Source organism: Cavia porcellus, unplaced genomic scaffold (genome assembly GCF_034190915.1).
Source record: "Cavia porcellus strain 051 isolate PalLab524CR breed Dunkin Hartley unplaced genomic scaffold, mCavPor4.1 scaffold_29, whole genome shotgun sequence".
In the NCBI taxonomy this organism is placed as follows: domain Eukaryota; kingdom Metazoa; phylum Chordata; class Mammalia; order Rodentia; family Caviidae; genus Cavia; species Cavia porcellus.
In genome coordinates, this window is record NW_026947512.1 from 14633053 (window position 1) to 14659391 (window position 26339).

The 26339-nt window shown below is 39.7% G+C and overlaps 1 protein-coding gene across 1 annotated transcript in view; it reads right to left on the reverse strand.

Annotated features, from left to right (window-relative positions):
• Positions 1-18725, reverse strand: part of Grem2 (gremlin 2, DAN family BMP antagonist) — a 94926-nt gene extending 76201 nt beyond the window's left edge. The window contains exon 1 of the mRNA XM_013158091.3: positions 18590-18725. The gene's annotated coding sequence lies outside the window, so the exon portion shown is untranslated. The remainder of the gene's footprint in view (positions 1-18589) is intronic.
• Between the last annotated feature and the right edge of the window lie 7614 nt (positions 18726-26339).

Sequence of the window (26339 nt, forward strand, 5' to 3'; positions counted from 1 at the left end):
AAATATACTTCAACAAAAGTATGTGACTGTGGTCACTTCTCTTGAAAGAAAATAGATGCTGTCATATTTGGACTGCAGTGACTCGTTTCATGCCTATGTTTCCTCCCCGGTCTTCGGGACCTTTCATCCTCTTTCTCTAACTTTGCGATTGTTTCTACAAGGCCCCTCAGGGGATTATAAACTTAACAATTGCCATCTAGAGGAACTTTGGTAGGTTATATTTATAGAGGAGAGTGATGTGCAGAAACAGGTACGGTTCGGTAAGGATTCTAACACAAGTGCAAAGTCCTTTGGGAGGTCAGAGGAAGGAAAGATAAATTCTGGCAGAGGGAGAGGGCAGAGCTTGTTGGAACAGGTGGCCTTTAAGCTGGGTCTGGAAGGGTGGGTAGGATTTCAACAGGCGGATGTTGGTAACGGGGGAGGAGGAGCAGCACAAGCACGGAAAATGCAGAAAAAAGGAAACAGAGCTCAAGCAGAGTGCAGGGTATTGGTTCACAGGCACAATGGCAGCATCGAAGAGATGTGAAAATGGTTACCTAGGAAAGGCCCTTTGTCTAATGCCTGGGAGTCCCCTTGATTTGACAAACAATGATCTGTGAGCAGGAAAGTGTCTGTTACATCTGCATTTTAAGTACATTTATCAGAATATACTTAATACTAGTCGCTCTTCGTGGTGTAGACATTCATTTAATACAGAACAGAATTTACAAAGAGTAAAACAGGCGTATAGTTCCAATCAATCACCCAGCCCTTTCTGGCCTCAAAGTGGGTCATCAAATTGTCCCACTGCCATTTCCACACTAAGCTCTGAGCACACTACTCTTCCAGAAGTTCCTAAAACACACATGGTCCTGCACCTTTTTTGGAGCAAGGATTTTGTGTGTTCTTTCCCCGGGCTCCTGGGATTGATTTCTTTACTGGACAGTTCCTCTAAGAGACTTTTCTACCCACTCTGCCTAAAGTGAGATGCTTGCGCTTCTCTACACAGCAATTAGCAACATTAGGTAGTGTTATGTAAGTGTTTATTTTTCATTCTTTGCCACTGTCATTGGTCCATGAGAGCACGGATCACACAGTTTCCATCCTCTTAGGTCTGCCCAGAGCTTGGCAGAGTGTCAGACACTTAAGGGCTTAATATATACTCGTTTTAATAAATATATTGAATGAAGCTGAAATGGTTTGTTAGAAAACTGGAAGGATGTTACATTGCTTAGAGATAAACCTGAATAATCAACCTCTGTTGATGGAGACTGGGATTGAGGATTCTGGAACCTACAAGTTCATGTAGATAGAATAGCATACCTCTTTGGCATTTTTTTACTCATGTTAGTTGGTGCATCATTTTTAGGTGGAGTTCTTAGTTCACTTGTTCTCTCTTCTCCATATCTCCTACATTCAACGTTTTCTAGACATTATTTCAACTAAGTGCTAGACTTGGTGATTTTCCTAGTGACCTGGAAATGGATTGCCCTTATGCAGATGGTCATGGATTGGGTTGCCCAAGACCCGGTCATAAGTCACAATTTGTTGAAAAATGAGGGAGGTTTTTTCTTTTTGAAGTGGAAGGGGCCACTGGAGGTCATCCAGCAGCTTGTGAAACAGCTCTAGTAGCCAAACTAGTAAGCCAGTACCTTTCCTGGAAGACTGGTTTCCTGATTTACTGCAAGGTACGGTGCTGTTTATGATGCTTTTGATGGAAAAGCAATACCTCTTAATTGTATTGTAAGATGAAGTTCATATTAGAAATGCTTGAATATGGTTTTCAGGTCATAGTTCTTCAATTGGCTATAAAATTTTACAGTCTAATTCCAACAATATAAAAGCCAGTGATAGGAGCCTCCGCTTAGGCTACAACTGAAGGAATTTGAAAGGCTGAGGCTAGAGCTGAGAGGCATGACTTTTTAACATTGGGATCAAAAATGTCTTGAAATAATGCATAAATTACTTATACAGTATAATGTATAAAGTTAGGGAGGCTTGATTTGAGAAGTATATCTCAGCTGGAGGATGAATGAAATATTATTAATTAAATATAATTAAAATCCCATGATTTCTAAAGTGAACTGTAATCAGAACTGTGAGATTATACTTTTGCATCTTGGTTCACACTTTAAGAAATTGTCTTATAATTTTTTTATTGTGCCACTGAACACCATGAAGATATCATAATAACAGTTTGGGGTATTTGGTGGATTTATTCCCCTACCTTTTAAAAATATTTGCAGCAAAACTATTTAAATTTAATAATCAAAATTATGCTTTTTAGTTATCTTCAGAGTTCAACGAGGTAGAATTCCAGTATATGGTTTTATCTGACAAATAGGCTTTGCTGATGCCTTTCTTGATGTATTCCTTGATTGGATGCTTAATGTGGGAAAATTATAATAACTCTGAAATGTGATACAAACTGCTTCCTAAGAACAGCATAACTCTGCATATGACCATTTATTTGTGTGCCTCAAAAATGTTAACAACTTTGGGCCCTCTCCTGGTCTCCACTGTAAAGTGAGGCAGGCTTCAACACACAGGCTGCATTGCTGACCCTTACGTATTGGGACTGTAGGGGCAAAATTTGCTTTCCTGGCCCATGTGCCACGCTATAAGGCTTGGCACTTGCCTGTCATGCGTCTGCCTGCTTCTTGGTTCCCTGAGGAAATTCTGGGTTCTGAATTTTCACCTTCTTTGAGAGCTTCTTTCCTTTGGGGCTCCCCATGCATGGGAAGGGTATAGGAGTTCTTTGTGGCCCATTGTCCCTTGGCTCCAATCTCCTCCAGGCATAGATCTTGGTCTCCTCTCCCTGGAAGCAGTAAAGTGTGGTGCTGTGAGCCCAAGCTTTGGTACTTGAACCCAGGACAAGTTCACCTAGCTGTGTCTCAGGTAGTCTGATTTGAAAACCCAGCACAATTACACTACTAGTGTAATTGGGGGATTTGGTGAGGAGCGAACAAAAATCAGCTAGCAAAATGTGTGCCAATTATCAGAAAGTTCTCAACAAGTGTGGTTAAAACTAGTGTCACCCACATGTCCTTTTGCACTAGATGGTGAGCTTCCTTGGGAATCTTGATAGAGTCCAGCCTCATCCTGGCGCTCCGTGGGTTCTCAGTGCTTATAAATGAATAGATTCAATTGTTTTTGATGTCTGTTAAATGACAGATGTGATTTGATAAAGACTGTTACCTGAATGACCAGAAGTTACTGTAGTGACCAGACTTGTCCCTTGTTCTGTGTCCTTGTTTGCCCTGCGGTGGCCTAGCCACTGCCCGCCCTCCAATGTGGTTATAAATAGCACTCTCTTTCATTCTCTAAAAAGCAGTCTAGTTTGGATGATGAATGTATGGTCACCAGGGTTTTGGGGGGAGTTTCATCAGCTTGATTCCCAGAAATTAAACTCCTCACGAGGCCATGCACACACCACATCAGCAGGCATTGCTGAAGCAGCTGATTTCTGCCCAGAATTGAAGGCCTTTGTCCAGAGAAAGTATTCTAATCAATAGAGCTGATAAAGGAATGCAACTATGGAAATTGGGTCATTCTTCAGTCTCTCTTTTTTTCTTAGAAATAAACTAGGGGTGAAATAAACTAGATTCATATTGTATATGAATCTGAAAGGATAGGAGAATTGAATGGGAAACTGCCTCCTATATAGAATCAGTGCTGGGATAATCCTAGATGACAGCAGAGTTGAGAATTTAGCAATAAATCCAAACCGAGGTATTAGAGAAAGAACCGAAGGAAAAAAACAAATATTGTATATATTCTTTGCCATAATCATAACTTCAGAGAACTCTACAGTAAAATTCCTTTAGATTCTGAATAATATATATATTCTGAATATATAGTATATATTGCATATATATGGCATAACCATATATATATGAGATTAAATTTAATATAATACATTATATATCAATAATGTTTATATGGCATAATATATGTATCTATCCACATGCATACAAGATTTTAATATGCACTGAGCTAGTCCCTAACCAAGGTGAAGTCGATGTCACCACCTCCAGCCTCCTTTTTTTAAGTCCCTTTCTTTCCTAAGGCAGTGCCCTTTCTGATCTCTGTGCACACTTTCCCTGGTACCCACTTCCCCCTCTGCAGATCTTGGCAATCCAAAGTTCTTTGGGTCAGTGTTCAAATATTCCAGCAGTGTGTTCTTTTCAGGTCATGTTCCAAATTATGGAATGAAGGTGTTATTCCCTATAAAGCGAATTTCAGGGACCAGAATGGGAATTTCAGGCACCAGAAAACCCACTAAGAATTAAGGTGTTATTTCCTAAGAAGGGATTTTAGGTAATCTGGGAATGAGTATAACATCCTGGAATCATCTGGAAGTGGCCCATGGTGTAGACGGAAAGCATACGCTTTGGAGTCAGGCCGAATCAAGTCTGAATTCAGACTCCTAGCTATTGGCAGTGTGACTTTGGGTTTTCACTTGTATGAAGGGGGTAATAACACCCAACTCTCAGGACTACTTTGAGAATTAAATGAGACCGTGTTTGTAAAACACCCATTGAGCTGAGCATAGTGGTGTACAACTGTAATCCCAGCACTTAGAAGACTGAGGTTGGAGGATTGCTCTGAGTTCAAGGTCAGCCTGGACTACATATTGAGACCCTGTCTCAAACACAAAACAAAAGCAAATGAACAGGGGCTGGATATTTAGCTCATCAGCATAAGCACCTGCCTTGCAAGCAGGCAGTCATGAGTTCGATCCCCCGTACTGATAAAAAGGAAAAAGACAAAAAAAAAAAAAAAAAAAAAAAAAAAGCAAAAGAGCTTTCCCAGGCCACAGGGTAGCCTGAGGAGGAGTAAGAGCTTTGGTGGCAGACAGACAAAGGACTTCCTTTTGCTTAAGTTGAAATAACTTGACACCTTGTCTTCTGAAGCACAGGGATAATCATGCTTTGCTCACAGGATTGTTGCTAAGGTTTGCATACACTTAAAAGATTTACCACAGTTCTTGGTGTCATAAACACCAAATGTGTTTTGGAAGCTATGACTACAGTTATTATTAGGTTGTTTTTCCCCCCTCTGACTTGATGCTAGGCGTTGCTTTTGTTGTCATTGTTACTATTGTAGCAGCGACATTTCTGAATTCATTTGGCAGATAGGTAGCTTTTAATTAGAATACAAAGTAGGCTCCTGAGTGTAAATTACTTCACATAATATTTGTCATGTGGGGAAAACTTAATGTTTGAGACATATTTTTCCCCCAATGGAAAATGCAAAACCATAGAAGCATAACTTAACTTTTATTGTCTCATTTGCCACTTACCAATGGTCACTTGCCCAATAAAGCAAGGTGATTACCTATCTTTAATGCTATCGCAGGCTGCTGAGCACAGTTGAAAGCACTCAGGTAAGTCCCTGTTATGAAATAGGATTTCAATTCAGTTGTCGCTAGTCACGTAGACATACCCAAACTTATGCTCCGATTGGAAAACAAACATTTGGTTATCTCCTTGTGCATATTTGGAGGAGAGAAAAACAAAAAGACAAAGACCTGACCTTTTGGTTGTCACTTTCTCCATCCTGCATTCTGGCTGGTGCACAAGTAAATAAAGGCTGGAAACTACAAGCCTATTCCGCCATTCCTCCTTGTGACCTTACAATCTAGCCAATGCCAGATATAAAACCAGAAACAAAGAGTGTTATTGCTCTACTGTGGCACATTCCCTGCCCCAGATTCTGTTTTTCCAAAGAACAACACCTGAATGTGACTTTCCTGGATTCCAAAAGTCTTTGTTTTACGACTGTGGTTACAATCCTTCAGGAAAATCCAGTGTGTCTGGTGGGCAACAAAACACAGAAGCCAAAGCTTGCGGGGTGTAGTGCCAAAGGCAACTCCTGAGCCACAGGCAAACAAATGAGAAGGACCTTTCAGCTGCCACCTGCTGTACGCCTTGACTGATATTTCAAAGAATAGGGAGAAAACAGCACAGCAGAACTGCTGTTCCATCACAGCTACCAAAACACTCACCTGCTGAAGAGATGATGTGTGAGAGCTGTAAACTTCTAAGGAAACAAGCACGGCCTGTGTGTCACAGTCCCTGCTAGACTAAATGAGTGACTCCAATGCCTAATTTCATTCTGCTCTCCACTCATTTGCTCAGAGGTGGATCTTGCTAGTCAGTCTTGCTGTTGTTTGTTGATATGTATATTTCTCCTACTGGTCTGGAAACTGTTGGAAGGAAGGGGGTATACCTTTTTTTTTTTTTTCTGTACTGGGAATTGAACTCACAACCTCGTGCTTGCTGGCACTTATGCCACTGAGCTAAATCCCCAGCCCTACCTTTTTTTTTTTTTAATATTCCCAGTAGCAGGATCACTGTAGAAAGTCTGTGAATATTTGTCGAACATAAAGAAACCAGAACTGACAAAATAGGAAATGTGTTCTAAGCCGATGACAAATACATGGGCATCACCTCCTACTTCGTTATATTTAAATAATTAAAGATACTTATTTTCAAATCTATAAGCTTTAAGTTTATCATTGTGTGTGTATTGTTCCTCAAAATATTTCCTAGACAATTACCCTGTGCCAGCCACCAAGGGAATTACATAGATGGAAAAAAAAACTTTACTCTTCTTTAGCTATTACTCAGTCTGTGTCATACAACATACTTGATAGTTCTGGATATCATTTACAACCAAAAGTCAGTTAGCTAGCTATACAGCTTAAGCTTCGGTCAGCCAATGTTTCAATCATATTAATACAATCTGAGTTTTACTGCCATCAATAAACAACAGGAATATCTAATGCAAGAATTAAGAATGTGTATTAATTTTCACAGTGCAGTTTGGAGATAAGGGAAGTACTTTTCTGTGTTGTCATGAAAAGGGACTTCTGGTAGCCAAACTATTGTAATCTGCGGTGAATCTAAATACCCCAAAAGGCTCTGGGCCTTTGATCTTTTAAATTTCTAAAATTGTGGCACTTTGCATGCTACACTGATAATCTGGAAAAATTTACAGTCCTTATAAAGGGAAATTTTCTATTAGTCCAAGAACAATCATTTAGAGCAAAACCACCTGTGGGTACATACCACTCTTATGAAGACTAAAGTTGTTTTTACAACTGAGGATTATTTTCTTCCCTCTCTATAAATCCATATACCTATGGTACCTATTCAGACATCAATCATCAGTAGTGCTCTCTCATCCAACTCCAAGAATAGAGTTTAGAATTTTTGCTATACATTTGGATAAAAAGAACTTGCCATTAGAAGTTGTTTTTACTTCCCACTGTCCAATTTCTTGAGGTCAGGGACACATAAACTCAACTGGACTAGGCTGGCAAGTAAAAAGGAAGTTCCCATGGAATAGAGGTTTTCTGCCATGGATACTCTTTGCTGGATGTATGCCCTGCTCCCTGATGCTTTCTTCTCTGGAGGCAAATGTCTGCTTATCTCTGTAAGCAATAATACTTGCTCTGTAGTGAATAGTCCATCTGGCTACTGACTATCATAGTCCTCTCAGGACACCATTTGTGAAGATATTGTCATCCATTCATCCATGCCTCCACCCATCCATCTTTCACTCCATCTATCCATCCATCCCTCCAACTAAGCATCCCTCCTTCTATCCATCCAATAGAGAGAAGTTGAAGGTTATATCTATAATTTATTAGGGAGTCTGTGTTAAGTAAAATAGCTGGTTATGTAATTTAGAAATAAAAGAGAAAAGAGTATTCAGAAGGAGAACTAGACCAACATCAACTAGCTAGGGGCAGAATGTTTCCAAGGAATGAATGACCTTCCTGTGACAAATGGAGAGGAAAATCTCTGGATGTGTTCTGATACAGAGTCATTTCTATCCCTGAATCTTTTCCAGAGTTTGCATTTGCTAGTTAAGGAATTCAAAGCATGATCAAATGAACCACTCCAAATGGGGCATTTGGATTGGAAGAGACACCAGTTTAGGAGTAGGGAAAAATCTGAGCACATGTATCACAGCAATGATCCATCATAACTCCATACCAACCTCTTGTTCCAAACAGAAGAGGAGTCATTGCTATTACATAGGTAAGTCCAAATACACCACAATAGTTGGAGACCATAGAAGGAGAGCCAAAGGCTACAACTGCTACTTTATCAGTAACATAAACTAGATCACGTTGGCCATCTAGAAGTGACTAGGACCTCAGTCACAATTATCTAAGCTCTGGAATAATTTGGCATTGCAGTGAACAATAGGAAACAGCATTCAAATTAAACAGCAACAAACTTTGCTGCATTTACATGAAATTGGTCTGTTTTCTCAAAGAGAAAAGATTTCTCCCCCATATTCAGTAGCCTGCACCTTGGACCTTTGTGAAATCAGTCTTGCAACAGTTTATGTACTTTGGATTTAGGCTCAGCCTCAGGGCAGATGATTTAAAGGAGCATGGCACAGCAGGAAGACTCAAGGAGGATTAGGAAAGCTAGTTCTCAGGCTAGTTCAACAAACTAGTTTTCAGCCTTGAAACACATGCAGCTCTTGGTACTATCACTTTTACATCAGTAAAATAAGAATATTAAATAAGTTATTTCTTTAGACTTTTAACACTCTTGGAGTTAAGAAGACATCAGAGACATAAAAATTGCCAAGGAATGAAGAAGCCAGGAAGGGAATCATGAAAACTGGCATATTGTGATTGCCCAGGCAGGCCCTCCAGAAGCATGCTGGGATCCTCCCTAGAGGAACATTTTCCTCCTCCAACACTCAAAGCATCTTAATTGTCCACATTTTTACCAGCATTAGCCAGTGTTTCCCTTGCGTTCTTGTTGTTTACATATCTGTCTTGCTTGTCTCATGAGCTTTAAACCAGTTAATGGCTGTGTGAAGTTGGAAATTTTCCTGGACCACAGTCAGTCTCAGTTTGTTGGTGAAACGTGGACAGTAGAACTTACTCCTCAAAGACACTGTAAAAATGTAATAAAATGTATTAAAATACCTATGCTAATAGGATGTGATCTTAAGTCCTCTCTTAACCTCTTACTTCACTCTACCTTCTAGCACAACCAGTATCTTTCACAACAAGTTCCATGATGAGGGCAGAACGAAGGAGACATTTGTGGGAACTTCTTAGCAGCCTTTAGTAAAGGTATGCTCTTTCCACCTCAGAACAAGTAAAACACTTTGCCTACCTAGAAGTCTTAAGATCCTGCCAAGACTCTAGAAATTCTGAAAGCTATTTGCTGTCAATACTTCCAGTGAGTTGAGTGGTAGAGAGGCAGCTTGTTTTATCATCATCAGGATTATTTTCTGAGGTTTTTATCTATGTACTTAGTAGGCTAGAATGTAACATTGTGGCATAGGATTAATGCTCTCCTCTTCACATCTTTCTGCCTTAATTTGTTTAAAAATGTATAAATCCATGGGTTTTCTAATAATGATGACCTCCACAACTCATTCATTTATTTATTCACCAAACATTAAGGACCTCACAGCACAAAGGAGAAGAAAAGAGAATAAAAAGAGAATCCCAATACAGCAGGAAGCTATGAATGGAATACCATGCAGGCAGGCTCTGACTTTTCAAGCTATCTGATCCACTGTGGCCTTCAGCCATCTGATTCACCTATTCAACAAGGAAGACTAATATCTGAGACCAACCAGTTACAAATACAGAAATGCATGACATGAAGTATGCCCTGAGGGTTTCTTCCATCCTTATGAAGCCATGCATCTCAAAGCAATGCAAATGTAAGCTCTTTTTCTTCTTGTTATAACCCGAGAGAGCCTCAGTGTTGGATAGTAAGGGCTCCACTTTATAACAGATGGATGAATATCTTCAACCACGTCCCAGTCATCTGATTCTTTAGCATAAACTTTATTGACTTACATGGTAACCCATTCCATTTGGGGCAACTTCAGGTTTCATAAGGGTTGCCATCTAACAGACCAAATTTACTGCCCTGCTGAGTGAAGCTTTTTACATTATCTCATGGATGGACCCCTCCTGAGTGTGGAGAAAACTGTGGATTTCTTAAATAATATTTTTGTTTGTTTTGTTTTATTGTGTTGTTCCCAGGGCTTGCAGATGCTAACATTGGCTCTCTCACTGAGCTAATTCATCAACCCTCAAAATAATGTTTTTGAAAAGAAAAATTAGATAGCATATCATATTACAAAGATATATATGTTCATATGTATTTAAGAATAAGAATTTTTCACATATATATAAAAAGGCATGATGTAGAATTATGTGGGTTTTTAAGGTACTAAATAATAATACATAGAAACAAAATAACTACTGTAATTTCAAAGTAGTAATAAGTGTAAGTGATATTTTGAAATATCTGTGTAAACTGGAGTGTGATACAAACATAGCTGTGGTTTCTGTTGGTAATAAGGCCACAGTCTGGTAGTACTACTGTAGTTTGTTTCATTTACAAAAACAAGAAAAGTGACACTTCAGTAACAGGTTGGTAGAACCTGTGACATGCAATTCCCCCCCCCCCATCTAAGTTCACAGATTCTCCTGAATTCTCATAGTCCCTACCTTCAAAATAACGCTTTTTAGAGAGATTCTTACAGAATCTGCTTTCTGAAAACCACCTAGAGTCCTGTTAGACTCTCCTGCTTCTCAAATAACTTATCTTTTTCCTCTGCATGAGCAGGAATTTGTTAATTTTCAGTGATCCCAGAAAGTCAGCATCCATTCCAGATTGTTGTGACCAGCTCACATAATCTCCCAGGAAAGAAAAATGAACTTGCAAAGACACTTTGGCATTCTCTAACAATGAATATGCTTTCTTTCCTTTGGGAAAAAAAATCTGTCAACACAATTGATTATTTTAAAGCTTAAACAATATGACCTCTAAAAGTGAAATGATTTTAATAAATTGACTTTCTAACAACCATTTAAAACAGTGAAGGAGGTATGACATAAAGATAAGTAATACAAGACATAAAGAAAAAAATTCTCAAGATAAATGATTGAGTTCATCATTTGGTTAGCCTCTGATAAAGGTGAGTGTGTGTATGTGTGCGTGTGCGTGTGTGTGTGTGTGTGTGTGTGTCTGTGTTTAAAGCTTGTCAAAGACCATGCCTTCCATCAGATAATAACAGTCTCCAATTTTAGCTTTAAACTATGTATAGCTGGGTATCAGCAGGTTTGGATCAGATAAAGGTCATTAGCTACTAATTCTGTGCTGAGCAGTAAAACTATGACCATGAAACAGTCTGTCCTTAAGGGAAAGTTTGAAATCCAGTGAAAGATGTAAACATAATTAGATAAGGAAGAGTAAAACCACACCAAACTGATGGAGGAAAGTTTGTGAAATGATGTAAAGAAAAGATTTTGGCCATTGCTATGAGCAGACTGAGGATGTCGAATTAGCTTAGATAGTAGGGCAAAAATAGTAATATAGATTTCAAACACCTTGGTAATTATTAGGCCTCTGTTGGTGTCTTTGGCTAGCGCTTTAAGATGGCTGTATCTGTCTTCTTCACCATGTGACACAATACTGTGTCATATTGCACAGTACTTTGCACATTGTACAATATTTTCTTAATAAATAAATAGGTGAATGAAATCACAACATTATAGAAGGGATAGAATAGCTAAGTTTGAAACTCACTTCTGATTCCTCAGAGGACTAGTGTCTAGAATACATAAAGAACAAGATATCTTCCAATCAAGTGAAATAAAGACACGTCACAGAATGAGAAATACGAATGACTAACAACTACATGAAGAAATGCTCACAATCACCCATTACAGAAATGCAAATTAAAACAATACCAAGATTCCATCTTACTCCAGAAAGAATGGTCATCCTTAAAAATCCAATAATAACAAATGTTAGTGAGACTCCTCTACATTGGTGGGAATGTAAACTAGTAAAACCTCTATAGAAATCAGTATGAAGTTTCCTCAAAAGATAAATTTCATCTGACCCAGCTCTTATCCTTACGGGTATCTTCTCAAAATAATTAAAGTCATCTTATTACAGTGATACATGCATATCCACCTTATTCAAGCATAAATCCTATTAGCTAGCTTTTGGAAGCAGACTATTTGTCCATCAACAGATGAGTGAATAAAGAAAATGTAATACTTACACACAATGGAGTAATAATTACTCTGCCATAAAGAAAAACTTGGGTCAATTGTAGGAAAATGGACCTTGAGACCATAATGTTAAATTAAATAAATCAGACACATGAGCTTAAATATTACATGCCTTCTCTTACATTTGAAATCCAAATTATAGTGGGTAAAACAAAACATAGATAATAGGAAATAAAGAGCTAGAGCAAGGAAGGAAGGAAGAAGAAAAGAAACCCACTTCTGCAACATACCTGGCTGTGTGACCTTTTGAAAACTCTAAACCTTAGTAAGCACATATGTAAAACAGATAATAACGATGTGAGGATTTTGGTAAAGATTAGATAATCTCTATAAACATTTAGCAAACCGTTGTCCTTGAGTCACCTGTTTTCACTCTCGAAGGGCGCAGAACTGATGTTTAGGGATGGAATGACCCTTCCCCACGGTGACCCTTCCCCACCTTCCCATTGTAAAGAGAGATCTGGGCAGAGGGTGAGGCACCAGAAAGGTGAGAGATACGGAAACAGGTCCTGAGCTTCTTAGGTTCAGAATTTTCTATAATAATCAGGTAACTCTTTTCCAGATAAAAAAATATCTTAGGGGTGTTTAAGTCTCTGAAACAAAGCAATGTTTCTACTCTGCTTCCTCTAAAGTTTTTGCATCTGAGGTGACAGACATGAGGTACCTTAAGTGTATTTTCCATGTGATTTTTGGGGTTGAAGACTTGAGAATGTATGCTGAACCTCCACATTTCTAGATTGCTTGAAAATTTTCATAAGGATCGGTTAGGGGTGGTCTCTTCAGATGGGGGATATGGCTCACAGACATCAGCAGTATGAACCTACGCAGACTTACTTTGTACTCAGGTAGAAGGCGTGAGGGTACTTTGTATGTGTCTGTAGTCTATCATATAGACAAAAGCAACTGGTCTGGTATAAATACTCCTCAGAATATGAATCTAAACCAAACAACATTCAGTCAATCAGGATTGAAATCACATACATAATTTTCATCATTGTGTGATGGGTTACTAAATAGTTATTATCTGTGCATATGTGAATGATTGCATTATACTAGAATTAAATGCAAGAGTGATTATAAATACATTTTTATATATTATGTTACTAATAACCACAATGTTTATTATTAGTACACAAAAAGAGGCTCAATAATATTAATGTTAAATGTATACTTGTATGATTGAAAGGTTATATTCTCAGCTATGTAACATTATGGTTATAACGAAGTCCCAGAACAAAACATGCAGGGGTGTGGTGAAGACTGAAACAAATAATAATAAAAAATGAGTCTACTATAACTTGGTAGGTGGAATGCATCCAACAACTGCTAGATGAACCTTAATTTTTCAAATGATTGATAAGATAGTTTTAAGATAAGATAGTTTTAGGATCACTTAAAAATTTGATAAAATTTAGATTACTAATAAAGGCAGTTGGTAGAGAAATCTCATTATAGAGCTGCTGGAGTTTTATTAACTCAACATACTATGTCTCAACATCTATTATCTTTCTCAAAATGTGGCTATTATAATTAGAAAATATAGCACATTAACCAGTGTTCACGTTATAATTGCATTCAAGCAGAGAGCCACAGCTAGTGTTCCACGGATGATAAGATTAGCTTCCTCTCGGCCCTTGCAGCCCCAGCTGTACAGCCAGATTGAATAATATTTTTAATGCAGACAATGTTTTTACTAGACAAAGCCAACTAAGCGTTTCTCCTGAGCTAGCCAAGCATTCCCCGGTGCAGCACACTGCCTTCCTCTCCTTGTTTCATTGTTTAAATAAGTTGTAGGAGAATTTTAGTTTGGAACTCTTACGAATCCATATCATGAAAGTCATTTTTGAGAATGTTTGTGTTCTTAGCCTCATGTCCTCTTAAACTCCCCATCAAGAGAACTTTTCCAGAAGTCATTTATTTGCTTTGTTTCTAATGCTCTTGCCTTCATAATTCAGAAATGGCTTCTGAGTGAAACACGCCCTTAGATTTATATTCTTCTGAAGATTATTGTAGCCACCAGAACACGATGATCTAATTACCCTGCTTTATTCTCCATCAGTGACATACCTTCCAAGGGGTTTCTCCTTCACATAGAAGATTTTTTTAATTGGAAAGTAATCTTAAAAAAATAAAGGAGCTAGAACCTGCAGTTTCTCTGATTATGGGAAAAGAGTTGAGAAGTACACTAAAAACTGAAAACTGGCAATGGAGATGCACGGTCTTATACTTTAGGTGACACATTGTATAAACTCCCCCCGCCCCAGCCTCTAAGACTTATTTCTCTCTTACTTGCTAAAATCTGGCAATGACAGCACATGCTGGTTCTATGTGACCTTGGGTGAATCGCTCACATTCACCCCATCTTTCCCAGCACTGGGGCCTGCACAGTTCTAGATAGTAAAGGGAGGGCAGAGGAGGCTAATCTGGCTAAAAATAAGGAGGACACACTGGCCTCCCTTTCCTGCCAGACACCAAAGAATCTTGACTTTGTCCTGGGGGAAAAAAACCTTTTCTTTGATTCAAGGACAGTACACCTCCCAGCAGAGTCCAGTAGCAGTAGAGAAAGTAGAGATCAGAGCTGTCAAGGCCTCATTCGTGCAGACAAGCTGCTGACCCTTGGGGCAGCTCCCTGAGAGTTCTGGAATCCACTATCCCATAAGCCTCAGAAGGACTCTTTCTTGACGCTGTCTTTTGGGTCCGCTTCTCCCCTCAGTGACCACTTGCAATCCAATGTCCTTTTGCCTTCTCTTGTCTTGGATGTAAGCTCAGTTCCCCCTCCACCAAGAAAGCTGTTGCTCTGGGTCTCTCTGATGTGGATTCCAGAACCCAGCTCCGAGTATTCCCCAAGGGCCCTCACACTCAAAGGTGTGAAGTGAGGCTGTGGAAATAAAGACAGCAGGGACCAGCGAGCTCCTGAAGTGAGCATCTCTAACCCTGGAAAAGGAGGATGACCCTCTCAGAAGTGATCACTGCCACTGTGAGGATTTCTGTGAACACTATAGTTTGTGCTTCAGAAGGTACTCATTTCTGAAGGTAACAATGTTACAAAAAGCCTGTTAGTCATGAGTTATAAGAGAGGTGGACTGGATTTAGGATGGGTTAGGTTTGCTCATCTATGAGCTCCTACAGTTAGATCTGTTATTCTTATTTTTTAGCACATCTCAGACTCCAGATACCACAAGGAGAAGCTATGTTAGTCCTGCTCTTTTGAAATCCAGTTTGCTAGGATTCTGAAGGCATAATTGTGAGTAAATAAAATGTATTCTTGTGTCCGTAAACTTGCATTTGAGACATGCTTAAAGGCAATGTTACTGCCAAAGTAGAGCATAAACATTTCCCCTGGAGAACCAACCAAGAAATCCCATTAGTTCTTCGCTTCTTTTCCCTGTATTCTGTTTCCCTTTCTCTCATCCATCTCCTAACAAAGATGAAGACTGCTTGGATAGATTCAGTGAAGCTCATTTTAAAAGCAGGGGGGGGGGGATAGATTTCATCAGTATTTTAAAAGGCTACTGTTTTCCTTATTTTGCCAGGAAAAAAAAACCCTAGAGATAAATCCTTCTGGATAGTGCATCCCTTTTTAAGACCCTAGACTCTGCTTTGCACAGGAAGAAGGTTGCACACAGGGTGAGTCCTTTGAAGATTGGAGTGGCCTCATGGTCAAGAAGGCATCACTTTTTCAGAGTCTGCATGCTGCCCTCTGCTGGCCTAAATGTGCAGGAGCGTGACTTCACAGCAAAGGCATTTATTTTAATCCCACACCTCTGTGCGATGTACCTGTGAACACAGAGGAACGTATTTAAAACATCCTGGGCCCTCTCAACAAAAGTTTGCAATTGAAGCTAATTTGAGCGAGTCAATTCATTACTCTTTTGGCTCCAGGATTTATGGATACTCATCCATCATAATACCATCCCACTTCAGATCTCTGTTCGCCCACCTTCTATAAAGTCCCCATGGTTCCAGGAAACATCTGTACAGACCAGTGCTCCACCAAGGGCTGGGTCTTAACAATGTGCTGACCAACCAAAGATATCTTCCCTTCTAGAAACGGTGGCGACAGGAGTTATGCTGAAGTTGTGCCTCATTGCTGAGACCAAGGATCTGAAGACTTTATCTTAGCCTGATTGAAATGAATTGTCCTAGTCACAAAGGCAAGGGAATTATATGGTAGGAAGAGAAGCAGCTAATCGAAGAAGCAGTTGACACCATAGGTGTAATTTACAGTTGTGCATCTTTTCCTCTGAACAGATTGTCTTTGTTACTACTTTGGGGACTTAAGCTCAATATGGGGCACACTTTTCATGGTTGATATAACTCACTCCATCTTCACCTAAATCCTTATAGGGCACTAGTTCTGAGATCATGTCTCTAACCTGGCACGAATGCTGGAGTACAAATGTGACTGGCCTAATCTGCTGTGTGCCTGCCCTTCGGCAATCTCTCAGTGTCTGCCCTTGACCCAGGAAGACCAGTCTTTGCCTCATGGGTAAGAACTCAGGCCCCAGACTCAAGGTCCTACCATTTCTTTTCCTTAGAAGAAGGCTAAGGAAGAGTTATTTGCCTTAGAAAGATTTCAAGGCCTGTACCTTATTGAAACTTTGCCAAATATATAGCCCTACGGCTCTACCAAATATGAAGATTTGCAGAGGATGAACCTACTTCTGTCAATGAAGAATGATATCACAACACAATGTACAATTATATTTACCCTTGAAAAGCCCTCTGTGTTTGATAGTGTATACAAAGTGAATAGCCTTACAGCTAGTACCAACATTGCTTCAGAGTTTGGATGGTAAGAGAGAAATGAATTCTAATATACTTCAGATATTTACAGAAGATTGGCAACTACTCATAATAATACATATATTACATAATATACATAACTCATAGTAATACCCTCATTACTACTAGTAAAATTGAGTAGGGCCAACTGATTTTTTATTTATTTGAATAGGTAAATGCATTGCAAGCAGCTTCCTTTCTGCTGTAAAAACATTCATTTATAAAATTGAAACACTCTCTCCTAAATATAATATTATGCTTGCCATGTCTCTTCTTCGCAAAGGTTGAACTTCTTTGAGACAAGGTTTTAAAATTCTCTGCTAAATAGTTCACACTTGTGAACAGGCAAAAAATGACATTTTCATGATTCCACATAGTTGCTATTTTTACTTTTTTTTTTTTTGCATTTCCTTTAATGACAAAAGAACATATTAACCTGCCCCCCAAAAAACAGTCAACATAAATCCTCCACTGTGATACCTTATCTTCCTTGGCCAGGTACAAAATTGCTCCAAAAAATCTAGTACTATTGAATGGCAAGTTGACTGTGAACCAATGAATGGTGTGGGTTTGACCCACTGAGAACAGTGTTACTTAGAATGAAGATACTATGCTTGATTCGGTTGCACCTGCTGTGGGGCAGTTCTCGTGTGGAGCTAGAATCCCAATCCAAGCACTGTCGCCACTGCAGAAAAAGCACCCTTTATAGGAATTCAGAGCAATTGAATACCACGGCATAGGGACTGCCCAAAGCGAGACTAATCTTTTAACTGAGTTTTAGTCAGTCTCCTCTGGCTTTTCCAAGGGAAAGATCAAACTCATTAAGCAATATTAATTTAATCACAAGTAATTATTAGGGGATAAACATTACATAACTGTCTTCAAAATTATGAATTGAACATGGTGAAATCCCATGGAAAACAGATTTGCTTTTCTTTCTTAAAAAAAAAAAGTTAACAAAGCCTTCACCTCAAGAATAAAAAAAATACAGAAACAGGCAGAACTCTACCAGTTTAACAAAAGCAAACTAAAAACTGACATTTCTCTACAAGCATCAAATTTACTATATAGTTCTCCAGTCTGTAACTTTTTAACAGAGTAGTGTATGAGAGCTTGAAAACCCATCTTGTCTGGGGATGAACAATGAAAATGCATTGCTAACTCATAAAAGGGGGAAAAATAAAGTCCACAGGGAAAATCGCCTACAGTCACGTTGAAATCTGTCTATGTCCCTCGCCCCTTGTCCGCCTTCCACCACAGCAGTGACCCAGTGATATCCGCCCACGGTGGCCTTACGCCTTAAAAATCAAAACATGCCCAAGTCCGCAGTAGCTGCGCCCCTGAAGGACAGCCTTGCCCTGTTCGGTGGGTGCTAAGTGTTGGAAGCCTGCTTTTAACCATCAGGTGGGGCGGGTTTGCTATGGATTTCCAGGATTGACTGAAGTCAGCGGGAGGTATCTAGCTCCCATGTCAACACGCAGGTACTGGCGTTATTGGAAAGAACACACAGTCAAGTTTAAAGGTCCTTGCTTTCCACCCACGCATAATCCAGTAAGTGCATAGACCTCGCGGCCCCCAGGACACACGGCAGCAGGTATAACCCCCCGAGGAGAACCCGGCGAGCCCTTCCCACCCGGACCAGCCGGGAACAATGTCAGTTCGCCCCGGAACCGCCCGGGAAGGCAGCGATCAGAAACCGGTTCTGTGCCAGCGTGGTGGTGACAAGCCTCGTACCTGCAGGGACGTGATGGAGCCGCCGCCTCCTCCTCGGATCCCCGCTCTGCCCTGCTCCCGCTCCTCGGGGTGGTACAGTCCACAGCGGGCTCCACGTGGGGTCCCCGCGGCCGCGCTCCGTGGCACCGCAGACGGGCGCCAGCAAACGCCCATAGGAGAAGCGCGCGGCGCGGAGGCGCGGAGGCGCGGGCCCAGCCTGGCCGGCCTGCAGGGGGAGCGCAGCCCGGAGACGCTCTGGCTCGGCCCGCCGCGCTGCGCGGGGATGTTATCCCGGGCTGGGATTTCTATTGGCTCCGAACACCAAACAAATCACACCAGCCTCCCCCCCTTCCCTGGTTCACTCCGCGCTTGTTTCTCATCTCACTCACAAACATTGCAGCCACACACACACCAGTCTCTTGCAATGTTTCTCTTTGCCTCCTTGCAGTCTGTGGATTTACAACCTTGTGGTCAGCTCTTAACATTTTTTTTTTTTTTTTTTTGTAGCAGACTTCCAGTCCAAACCTTCTTGTTTATGTAGAGAAATTCTCCATTTCCTAAACCCGCAAAACCCACATTCCCTTCAGATCTTCTTCCTTCTTTTGTAGACGGGCTTGTAATGTGAAGAATGCAGAAAACCTGTTTGTGATATCACACACACACACACACACACACACACACACACACACACACACAGGCACGCACACGCCCCAGGTTCCTTTTGTTGTGAATCACTGAGACCAGTAAAATTAAAAGCAAGTTGAGCCTCTTAACCCAAGTGAGAGTTTAGCTAATAAAATCTTGAATGAATTCAAGGCAAAACAGTCACTGCTTGGGTTTGTCTTCTGTTCAGTCATGATTGCCCTTATTTCTACTTATTGAATACAGAGGGTTGTAATGCAGATCAGACTTCTCGGCGTCCACAGAACACGGGACACTGACTTGGGGCCGGCTCTTGTGTTTCAGCGGGTTTGATGTGTTCTGTCAGAGCACAGCGATGTCCGTTTTCTTATTTTCTGGTCTTCACTCTCCCCTGGCCTGAGACTTACTGTCATTCAGTAGCCAAAGAAGATCATTCATACGCAGCCTCATAAAGGTTCACGCGTGCTAACTTGGCATCTTTACACATCAATGGAGATAAGCACTGGGCCCCTCAGTGGGGAAGGGCCCAAGAAAAATCCTCCAAGACCTCACCTACTTGGCAGAGAAGATTCCGAATACAATAAAGTTTCAGTGCATTTTATAAAACAGACCTTCCCTTAATCTACCCTGCCCCCCCCCCCCGTGCCCGGGGCAATTTTAATGACAGTTCTTCTAGAGCTTCGGAAATCAGAGAGCTCTGTTTAGATTTTTTTTTTCCACTATTATTCTTTTGTATCCTACTTTTATTTGCTACTCCGTCTCCGGCCAATTTATGGCACATTTTGTTACAAAATCACAAGAGATGATAATTTGTTTTTGAAATTTCTTATCACCAAATAGACTAGCTGTTTTCTTTTCTTACTTGGATGCATTCCAGGAATTCTGAAATGTGGTCTTAGTTCCAGGACGGATCAACCTGAAATCAGCTGAAGTTGACAAAAGAAATGAGAAGCAAAACCACATTTGGGTTTTGGTTACTGCTAACTATAGAGTGACTTCAAAGGACGTGTCCTTATGACTTAACAACTCTAGTCCATTCTCTTTCTTCAGGTGGGCAGCTAAAAACTGATGGTACTGTCATACGTCTTTGAATGGGCAGAGTACATATCTTCTAACCAGTCCAGTAGTTCTAGAAAGAAGGGATTCCTGGGTAAGATTTTTCATATTTCACAGGTGGAGAATCAGAGTCAGAGAATAATAAAGTGACTTGTTGAAGGTAGATAGCAAACAAAGCCAGGAAGTTGGATGACTGCCCTCCTTATCTTTTTGAGATTACCTTTTTTCATATGAAGTATTCAAATCAAAGGAAAGAAAAGAGTTTTAAAAAGAAACCCCAGCAGATTCTGATTCCTACCTTCTTTGCACAGGAAAGCTAACAGTTTACAAAATCATCTGTCCAACCCTGTGGACAGTCATTTTAAATATTGTTTCAGAACTAACCATGAAATTTTCAGATAAGTTACCAATAATTTGTCTTAGTTACCTTGCTTGAAAAAAAGACAGTGACCAATTAAAATAAAGCATAACCAGCCAGGTCATTATATTTTCTGTTTCTTATTTTCAGGACTCATTATAGCTCTCCATTATCTCTGAAAAGACAATGTAAGTACAGACATGAATAACTTAAAGTCACAGATAAATCTTCAGCTTGGTTTTAGGTAATAATTCAAGTTCTTTCCTCCAGCTAATGAAGAGCAAAACCACATGATTTAAGAGACAGTTTCTTATACCCAATCAGTTGCCTGATTAGGGTGAAATAAATCGTGGGTATATATTCTATATCCTTTTGATCATTTGCTACTTTAAAAATACTTTTTCAGAGGCATTTCTGAAATGCTATGTATAATTCATTAAGTCCTTCATAAATGACATAGATGTTGGTCTTAAATAAGAACTCTTACATCTAAAAATGTGTCGTAATGCACTGTAGCAGTTTAATGACAAGACAATCTTACTTTATTTTAAGTTTATTCAGTCCCTTCACCTGTTTACTTCTGTGGAGCACGTTCACAGGAGACAGTCACGACTTGGCATAGATCTAGCGGAGCTGGATGTTATCATTTCTGAGAGTTGCTGGAGAAAACTGGTCTTGGAAAAAGAACCTGGGATGTAAATAGTTACACATTTTCAAATATTAAATGTGGAGAAGAAAATATGTTTTGCATCCACATAATGCTTCAAACATTCATCATTTTCATCAAAATACTGTCACAATTCAATCTTTACAAGGCTGTAAGAGAACCACAGGATATTTAGATTACTGATAAAAGATGATAGTATTTGATATTTTATTGATAATATTATTGATAAAGAAATTTTGACTGATGAAATCACCGGATTTAGTCATGTTTAAACTTGAAATGGATTCTGAGGCTTGAGCTTCTTGGGGAAGAAAATAGTTATTAGGAAGAAAATCATCACAGGAAAGGACTTCTTACAAATAAAGTTTTTCAGCAATGGAAGCGATTTCCTGGCAAGCTGATGGTTTAGAGGTTCAGTGTAAGTTACCAAAGTAGAAAATGCATCATCTAAAGAGAATATTAAAGCAGTGACACGGAGGCCAGACTTTATTGGTGGTATAGAGGCAGGATTTATTTAAATTTGAAAGCATCTTTGATTTTATTATTGTCCTTTAAAATACAATAAAACAATTTCTAATTTTATTGATTGATCTTCAATAAGACATAAAAACATGTCAGTATTGATTTTAGTATGGGCTATGGATGTTTATAGGTGGTATTTTTGCCTTTGTTTTGACATGTCTCTACTTTCTATGGTGAGTATGTATAATTTGTAATAAAAGGCAAACACAGACTGTAATTCTATCTCTCTACACAAAGATAAGAAATTTCCACATGACTATCATGCTGATGGTTGTTGTAAACATTTCTACTGTTATAAACAACATCTTCTTGAGTGTGTCTGCCTCCTTGAACTTACTTTCTGTCCAATCTAGATTAGATACCATGCTACAGCTAATATCTTCTGTTGGCTACTTCTTTATTCATCTCAATGTCTGCCTTATAACCATATTTTGAAAACCTATAATTTTAGTCCATTTATAGCTGTAATTGTCTTCCTTAGAATATCATAGCAGTTTTGATTTAAAATTATTGAATGATTTTGTTATATGTAATTTAAATTTCTTTAATTTACTGGTTATTATTCCTCTGTCAGCAATCTACTTTTATTTTAGAGAAAGCCAGAAACTTAATTGTTAAAGTTCTGTATTCACACCAGAATCTCTAAATGGAATATTTTATATATATATATATATATATATATATATATATATAAAATAAAAAAAAAAAATATATATATATATATAAATCTATACTCTTGCCATTTACAAATTTCAACTCTTTGTATGGAATGACATTTATTTCCCTCGTGTCACAACAGTCCTGCTCCAAATGCATGAGAATGATTTGTAAGAGCTTTACAGGAAAAAATATGACCTTTCCTGTGCTGCAGAATAAACTCCTTGCCATGAGAGTGCCATCAGTCATGGTTGTGTCACCTCAGTGGCACAGAGAGCACAACCCACAGATGAGCTTGGGAAATTAATAGGAAAGGGGATGACCACATATTCAGTGCAGGCCCGTATTTTCCCTTAAGACCCAGGGAGCAGGTGGTGGTGAGATCTTGTGATTCATTAGCCCACGCTTATTAGATGTCAGCAGGGCCTCTGAGTTGTACGTTTAGCTCTGAGGCGTGGATGGAAAGATGTAAGGACAGTGAAAGGAGAACACAAGGAAGTATAAAGCCTCTAATCTCAGCACTTTGGGAGGCTGAGGCAGGAGGATTGCAAGTCTGAGCTCTGCCTGCCAATTTTGTGAGACCCCCAACTCAAAATTTAAAAAAAAACATAGAAAGGACTGGAGGTGTAGTTCAATGAGAAGGCCTTAGAACATTCAGTCCTCAATACTGCCAAAAGAAAAATAAAGAATTATAATCACCTCTTTCTCTTTGTGAAGGATTGGTTTCAAGACCCCTGTGGATACTAAAATCCAATGCTCAAGTCCTTTTAAAAATGGTATATTATTTGCATGTTACCCATGTGTATTCTCCTGAACACTTTAAATCGTCACTAGATTACTTGTAAAACTGAATAGAATACAGATACTATAAAAGTAGTTATTATAGTGCTTCATGTGGGGAGTCAAGAAAGAAAGAAATGTCTGTGCATGTTCATCACAGACATAATCTTTAAAAAACACATTGCACCAATCTTTGGTTGAATCCACAGATGCAGAGTGCAAATACAAAAGGCTGGCCATTTCCACCTCCTCCTCTGACTGAGGTGGGCAATTTGCCTTACCCTGGCCATTAGAATAAGCCCAAATTTACATGTGTGCTTCCAAAGCAAAGCTTTAGAGCCCTTGTGTGGTCTAGGGCCTGCCTTCTCCTCTTTGGGAAGATCAGCAAGGTCTTGGGGTCTCTGAGTGAGGACATATAAAGGAGAGCCTTAGTCCCTGAGACTGACACAAGATAAGAGGAGGCCACGGAGATTTCTGGTCCTTTCTTGACTGTACCGTAACACCATCTAAGCTGAGTGAAAGCACACATTGCTATGATTGCTTGGCAGGGACTAGAGCGCTTTTGCACAGATAAGATCCAGCATGATTTTAATAGGTAAATATTCGCTTACCTTAGTTACACTGGGTAGTACACAACTGTACATCTCAGGCAATGAAATTCCCATCTACACATGAAAAAAATTTTTCAAGTTTCTCTTCTTAGCTCATTTCCATGGTCATTCTTTCTTCATCTTACACCCATATCTTTCTGAACATTACTAGGCACTCTGTAATCACTTGTCTACTATTGTTAAAGCTGATTTCTCAGAAAATGCTCACAGGACTCGCTCTGGGTTGACGACACAGAGGTGAGAGATGGTGGAGGGGGCCTGTAGCTGGCCGGACACCCAACCCTTTGATCCCTCTGGGTGCATCTTGCTTCACCCCTTTCTTTTTTCAGATGAGTCCCCCCAACAGACTTTTACCCCCAGTACGGAAATCAAATTAGACTTACATTTATCAGTCTGTTCAGCTTTCTCCCATAAGTCCATCTCCACATCTCTAAGATGGATACAAATACGCACCGTCTAATTGTGTTAAAGAATTAGCCATCATCCATAAGCAAAATGTTGAGCAGTGGCACACACTGGTATATGTATTTATGCCTCCATGTGCCTATCTTTTACTGCCTTTGTGTTTTATTTTGAAAATCCATGTCCTTCCTTCTAGGCTCAAACCAGCAGCACCGCTGTCTGCTCTCGGCCACGTCTCCAGCCAGACAGCCGTTCCCTCTTCCCACACCCTCCTCACAGTAAGTCCCCTTGCTCTTATTCTTAAGGAACTTCATCTGTTTGACTGCTCCCTAGGAAACAGGGTTGATGTCACCATGGAAGTCCGAGTAATCGTACCAATTTAATCAGAGGATTCCAGACTCAGAGGGCCCAGGTTCAAAGTCTGACCCTATGAGTGTCTCTTTGCCTCTCTGCCTCAGTTTGTACGGGTCATCAGGGTTTCTTGATGATATTTAAAGGGGCATTTTTAAATGGCATTGCTATTTTATTCAGCATGGCCTTTGGCAGTGGATATGAAAACAGGTTTTGTGACGTAAAGGAAGAGCTGGTGGTATGACTCTCTCTCTCTCTTCTCTCTTCTAATATTTTACATGCAACAGCTAAGTCATCTGATTGTTTTTGAATACATGGGAAGATGCTCTGGAGAGAATTTTTTTTCCATTTGTGCTTTTGAATCATAGGAAATACAAAATTTTAAGCAACTTTTGTAAACAATGACAACACATAATGCTACCATTTTTTAAACTCTGGTCCAGTATTTATCAAGTAGGTCATTTTACCCATCTCCAGCACAGAGCCAGAGTTAAAATAATATTCAATGCTGCTTCTGCCCCTGCCCCCCGCTGCAACACACACACACACACACACACACACACACACACACACACACACGTTCCTGCCATCTGAAAAAGCCCAAAGCAAACGTTCCGGATATATTTGGAAGAGAACAAGAGTTAGTACAGAACAGCATTTGACCTCTGTATTGTATTAATGTGAATCTTAGGCTGTCCTGCACAAACTTCCGAAAGCGACATATCTCCTTGAGAGATCAGTGAACAGGGGACAGCTGGCCAGCCTCAGCATGAGCTTGGCCCCATAAGGACTGCAAGGCTGAGGGGCTCCTCCCCAGCTGGTGCCTTTGTAGGGTTTTTCTCATCAAGCTATGTTACATAGCCAGGGTCACAGAGTCATGGATCCATGGGGATTTGGTAACAATAAGATGATGCCCTGGTAGCCCTTTCAGAAATTCATTAATATTAAAGAAATGCATACAGTTCCCCACTGAAAAATATTGATTAAACTTCTGTAACCAAGTGTCAGCATATTAAGAGTTAATAAAGTCAACCAAATTGATAGGTAACATTGATTTCCAACTCAGGCAGCAGAACAAGACCTGGCATGGGTAAAGAAATCAAATCCAGTTGAAACATCCAGTGACCTTGAATATTACAGCCATCAGAGTTTTCTTTGGTTCATGCTTTCAAGAGTATTCTTTAATATTTATGCATTTGCTTATATACGTATGTATTTATTGACAGTCATCCTTAAAGGGTATAAGATGCTGTCTAAATTAAGGTGAAGTTCCAAGGTCTTCATTTAAGTCACATGAGAAACCTGAGCACCTTGGTCCCTTACCATTTCTGCATCATTTTCTTTTTTTTTTTTTTTAACTTTCTTTTTTGTCTTTTTCTTTTTTATCGGTACCAGGGATCGAACTCACGACTGCCTGCTTGCAAGGTAGGCCCTTATGCCGCTGAGCTAAATCCCCAGCCCCATCATTTTCAACAAATAGAAGTATTCAAGTTCCTTCAAAGCCCTGACTTATTTCTAGGCAGACTTTCTTAAATATTCTAGGCCCTACTGGTCTCCCCCACTCTGGACTTATTGTTTATCTGTATGCAGTTGACATTTCCCTATTTCCTGCTCTTGCTATTATTTTATTTTAAAATAATTGCTATTGCATAAAGTTGCTTTTAAATGCAACCCCCATCTGTCTTAGTGTCCCAGTATACCATGACCCCCATAAGGTCATGGCCT